General features: G+C 40.5%; 1 protein-coding gene across 1 annotated transcript in view; it reads left to right on the top strand.

The window, feature by feature from the left end:
* The first annotated feature begins 2,943 nt into the window (after positions 1–2,943).
* The window catches only part of LOC135696856 (acyl-CoA Delta-9 desaturase), a 48,947-nt gene continuing 45,876 nt past the window's right edge, over positions 2,944–6,014 (top strand). Inside the window, exon 1 of the mRNA XM_065216393.1 lies at positions 2,944–3,325. The gene's annotated coding sequence lies outside the window, so the exon portion shown is untranslated. The remainder of the gene's footprint in view (positions 3,326–6,014) is intronic.

Raw genomic sequence — 6,014 nt, 5'->3', positions numbered from 1 at the left:
AGAGAAGTGCTTGAGCACAGGCGCCCCCCCCCCCGACGAAATACTCTAGGGGAGTTTCGGGGGGATAGTGGCTAGAGGCGAGTAAGGTTTTAGTGGTTAAGAGTCCCACACTGTGCCAGAAGGAGAACAAACACGCAACACAGTGACAGGCCGGGCTTTTGAAGCTTTCCTTACTATAAAAAAAAAAACTAGGCTGACTCAAGCGGGTGGAAGAGTCCGCTATTATGGTGTAGTGAGCCTCTTGCAGGTCGTCGTTCAGGATTATGCCGTTTTGGTTGCGTCGACTGTTGATGTATTTCTCACGGCGTCGAGTTAGTTTGATGATGTCTCTCTGCAGGTCTGCTGCCGACCCGTCCCTGATGGTGACTTGTTTGGGACAGTAGGCCACAATGATGGTAATAGGGCCGACAGGAGTGGAGACTTTCACACCCACTGCATCGATCATCTTCAGCTGGAAACTCGGTAGCAGTCGACAGCCACTATTTCTTCTTAATGCGATAGCCACTGCTCCACCGCAGCAGCTGGTCCGGTCTAGCCTTATGAGCCAAAAATCGGGGAGGTGAACATTTATCTCCAGCATCAGGTGTGTTTCGGTGATGACAGCGATGTCTATGCTATGTTCATTGAGGAAATCATCCTTTCCTTTATTTAGCGTCGGTCTCTGTTCCGCAATCTAGTGCCAATCACCGACGGACATCGATTGCCATCCATTGACGGCAATCGAATGTGCAGGAAGGAAGCTTCCACACCTGCGTAGGATGTCGCACCCATTCAACACACATGGGCCGGGACCAACGGCTTTACTTCTCTTCCGAAGGAAGACGTGACCAGAGATTTTTATGCCTCCGAAAAATCCCACCGACCTCGGCTGGGATTGAACCCAGACCCATCGGGGTGTTAGAAAGCAGTCACGCTTACCTCTACACCACCGGCGCCGGCAATTGAGGAAATCAACGAACTCAATGATTTTGTTCTTGTGCGAGCAAGCGTTCCAGTTGGCTATTTTGACGGTCCATACTTTTGCACGAAGGTCATAACTGCACGAAGCTGTTCAGGTAGTGTCTTGGTGGTGCGCAAGATTATGATCACCTCAGTCACGAGGATGACTAGTTCGTCGCTTGTGAGTGGAAAACTTTCTTCTGACTCACCTGACACAGCACGGGCGTACGATAATCCCGGGGCAGTAGATCCATGGCACGGCTGGGCCACAGCGGCAGTGAGGCGATGCTGAACTTAACGGTGGTTGGGACCCGCTTGATCTGAAGTTGGATTCGCAACGAGGGGTGCTGGTTTAATGGAAGCGGTGCTAGGTTCGGGACCATACGACGAGCTTGAATTACTGGAAACGTGTCCATGTTGACAATAGGAGCACGATTATTGCGGTGTCGACCAGGTTGGTTCCTCGTGGAAGCCTGTTGCCGGATCTGGATGAAAGCCGCTCGCTTGGGACAGCTCCTATCGCTACCCAGGTGCATTTGGATTTTAATTTTATCTATAGATAACAAAGTTATAAGCCTTCAAAACCTAACACCTTTTCGTGATGGCAATTTTAGATTTTCCATTTACCCCCAGTACCTACCCGTAAGACGTTGTCAAAAGTAGTTTTTATGGTAACTATACTTAACGACCTATTGAGATTATGGTAGGATCTTATTTTATCATAACATTTCGTCGATATGATTAACTTTATCTTAGGTTTATAAATGGTATAATAGCTTTTCTATACTTGTTTATTCGGGCATTACTTGTTTATTCGGGTATATTCTGTAATGAAATCTTTCCCGGTTGTGTTAAGAAGTGTAGAATGATTCAGGAATTGAATATTCTTGCAAGTATGGGATCTTAATTTTTTTGTTAGTCTCAGGTCTTGATTTAGTTATAGTCCAAAATATTGATTAAGAAAACAAATCATGAGCATCAATTTAATCAAATATCTTTTGGTTTTTCGGGGTTAGATCCCAACGTTTTATTGGCTTCGTAGTCATATTGTTTATCTGAATGTTTTAAGTAATTGTTCAAAAGTCATCTTGGAAAATTACAGATGATCTTATTTCTTTGTAAATAAAGCTTGTGTTTGAGGCAAAACACTTTACAGAATGGTTCCAACTGAATTTATTTGACTTCCCGTTATTTTTCATTTGGCCGAAACATAAAATCTAGTAAAGGTTTTTGAGCACGTGCTTTCGGATGTCACTATTCAGATGACAAAACACTAAGATTATTTCACAGATTTCGGTGAAATTTTACCGAAATCTCAACAGCTTTAGCTAAACAGTTTTCCTGAAATTTTTCATAGAATATCAGTGAACAATTCTCGCGCAACACGAGAAAAGGGCCTATCACTGCGACTGCAAATAAATTTCCCATTGAGTTTGTTGTTTCAGGCGCAAGCTAACATCATCTTCTGTCGAACTGTGCTGCAAGCTTAGAGAAAAATTCGTTTATGTTGCCGTGGTAAACCAAAGAGAAAGTCGATGAAGAGAATCGATCAACGAGGATAGAGACCCTTTTTCAAATGTTACACGAGAATTACAGAAAAACTGTGAAAAATCACCGAACGGTCAGCTGTTGAGATTTCGGTAACATTTCACAGAAATCTGTGGAATAATATCAATGTGAACGTTCTGAATCGGTTGATCGATTCGCACTCTCTCGTCCTCTCTCTATCAGTCGTGCTCTGATTAGCATAAACCAGTTTTTTTTTTTGGCGTGTTTACATTAATATTTGACGGACATTTTAGGATAGACCATATTGAGGTTTGATTCCGTCGAGATCATTGATGATTTTGTTACGAGTTCGAGATAAACATTTATGACGACGACGATGATGACGACGCAACGGCAGGCATGGCCGAAGCAGCACCAACAACAGCAACAGTGCAAAGAACAATGAACAGTGCGCCGCCGCCCCGATGTGCTCCCGGTCCGACTCGCTTATCGGTTGATTATTCGCACTTGAACACTCGCGTTGAACGGACGACACTCGTGCTCATCGCGGTTGGAATAAAGGCAAACAGGCAGTCAACCAGCGCCAGTCTGGAAAGTTGCACCCCCTCGGTCGAAGAAAAGTCGAACATCAGCCTAGAACTAACCCGGATGGACATCGTGGAGTACCATTTTGTGATTGTGATTTGCCTCTAAGGACAGTGTTTTGCGTATGATCGTTTGAGTTTTCGGTTTATGTAGACTGCTGGGCCTAGTTTTGTGTTGGGAAGCTGTGAAGATTAAGGCTTGGAAATTGTGTTTTTAAGGTGATTTTTACGTTTGCTGAGCCAAACGCAGCGTGACTCTGTTCGAGAATTTGTCTCCGGTTAATATTCTAAAGGTAAAACAAGTTTATTCGAGTGAAGAAAAATGTGGTTGTGTTGTGTGGTTTGGACCTATATCTGTATTTTGCTTCTATCGCCAAAACTAAGGTGTGAATAACCTTGAATGATTTTTCTACGTATAGATGAATGAGTGAATTGCTAAATATCGTTGACAGTTATCAATTACAGACAATCTTTTAATTATGTCGAACCTGTTAACGGAAACCCTTTTTTGAATGAGTTGATTTATTTCCTTTTAATTCCGCTATAATTAGTTATGGTGCCAAGTACTCACGAGTAGTATGAAGTCTACAAGTAGTGGACGAAAAACGCGTATCTGTCAAAAGATAAATAATTCCGGAATTAAAAGGAAATAAATCAACACACTCAAAAAACCTCTTCAATTCTATACAGTAATTTTCACCCTGGGTTTCAGCGATGGGCCTAATATAGGATCAGGCTAAATTACAACCCGTAAGCTTCAATTAAATTACTTTCAGGTTTTGATTTGAAATATACATTTGCGTGTAAAGTTGTGAAATAGCTCGACAAAAAAGATCAAATATCAGTTAGTTCTATGAACATCTTAGCATTTTTGTTTAAGGAGACTAAATATCGTCGTTTAAATATATCAAGATTTATATTTACTATCGAGATGCTCAGGATCCTGCTGAGAAAATAAAGTTTTAGGTCACATTAACGGGTCTCTTAAGGAACAACCACGACATTTATAAGGGATGCTCAGTGGGCATCCTGCATGAGACAAGCAAGATGAAATAATTTTGAATTAAGAAATCATTTAAGGTATTGTTTTATCGCACCAGAAATTTAAATTAGACACTTCAAGCTAACCAAACGACAAATACCGCAAATATAAGTCAAACTTCGCCCATGTTCTAATACAAATATGTAAACTTGATTTAAACTTGTTCAAAATTGGTAACAGTAAGGTTAAAGGAAGATTCAGAAATACTTACTGTTTGGTTAATTATATTTAAAGCAACGATGCTCCCAAAACATAGTGAAAATTATTAACTCCCTGTACTCCAAGAACTCTTAAAACACTCGGAACTCATGATTTTTTTTTCTGGAATCATTATTAACTTTCGAAACTTCTTAGGCTAGGAACTCTTGAGAAGGCAAGATCTTACAAGCTCCATCATTGTCAGTTCTCTGGTGACCTCAACTCTAGATGTTCCAGCAGTTCTGGGAGTTTAAGAGAAGGCTGGGAGCTCTTGAAGTTCTAGGATACTCTTTCAATACAGGAGTTCCAAGAGCACTTGATGAGACCCGAGAGTTGCCGGAGTTAGGGTAGTGTTGAGGATTCCTGAAATTTCTGAAATTGTCAGTGATCCCGAGATGGTCAGAGTTACCAGTACCCTCAGCTTAAAAGTAGTATCAGGAGAGAAAGAGGCACGAACTACCCCTTCTGTTTCCAAAATATGCAATAGAAAACGACTGTAACTAGATCTCATTTTCGGTATATCGGCTTTTCAGACTAACGGTGCACAGTGGGAAATCAATCGACAAACTGTGATTAACTTGAATATCTCGGCAGGGTAACGATTTAAGCCATCATACTATCACTCATATTCTTGTTTTCGTTCGAACCGTATTTTCATACAAAAAAAAAGTTTGCTGAATCGATTGTGCCGTTTACTGAAATTCTAATAAATGTAAGTTACTCATAGACTGAGTAAAGGTTTACTCATATATGAGTAAATTTCACACAAATGTGAGTGAGATTTTTTCATATTTTAGTAAAATTTTGCTAAATCTAAACGTGACCTTCGTATTTTTGCGAATTTGAGTAAACGGAACTCAACTATGAGCCAGACTCAGTATTGGCTGGAGACTTTTCCTTGCAAGATATTAAGACGCCACCAACCCGATTTCCCTGTAAAATTGAAATTTACTATTCTGTCGCTAATGTTCAGAGTTATGAGATCATTGTGTATTTGCCAGAAAGTGGTTCTCCGGATCATCTGGATTGACCGTCAAAGCGTTCACAACATGTACTATCCTGCATAAGCACAATTTTGTCTAACTTGTTTCGAAAAATGAGATGATTGCCTATTGAGCATGTCAATAATTTTTTGGGTGTTTGACCGGTTTGACCGTAACTGTGGTCGTATGGTGTAAACTGTCCTGATAATCGTAATTTGATTTTACAAAAAAATTCGATGTCAAATTGACATCGTTTCTTCCGATTTTTTGACGTAGGATTATGTCTTTCGGCAACATATTGGGGGTGCAATTAAAAAAAAAAAACCAAATTCGACCGCATTACAAAAAGTGGTCAGGTTTTGACCACTTATAACTTTGTTAATAGTGGATGGATTTTAATTCTAAACAAGCCAATCGATTGGACATTTTTCTACAAATCTGCTAAAATGAACACTTTATGAATTTTCAATAGGTCACTATTGAAAATTACACAAATGTCCAACTGTCCACCACCATACACGGTGATTGAATAAGCACCGTTCGGCGAGACCGGATAGAATTCCATTTTGAAATCTTTGTAAGGGACAGCGCTTTTTGCAGGCATTCGGTGATAATTTTGATCATCATTGGATCAAAATTATCACCTAATGCCTGCAAAAAGCGCTTTCCCTTACAAAGATTTCAAAATGGAATTCTATCCGGTCTCGCCGAACGGTGCTTATTCAATCACCGTGTATGGTGGTGTCCAGTCGGTCATCA

Source organism: Ochlerotatus camptorhynchus, unplaced genomic scaffold (assembly GCF_037179485.1).
Source record: "Ochlerotatus camptorhynchus isolate MF236.1 unplaced genomic scaffold, CSIRO-AGI_Acam_v1.1 ptg000062l, whole genome shotgun sequence".
NCBI lineage: Eukaryota > Metazoa > Arthropoda > Insecta > Diptera > Culicidae > Ochlerotatus > Ochlerotatus camptorhynchus.
This window is presented reverse-complemented; position numbering and strand designations above follow the sequence as displayed.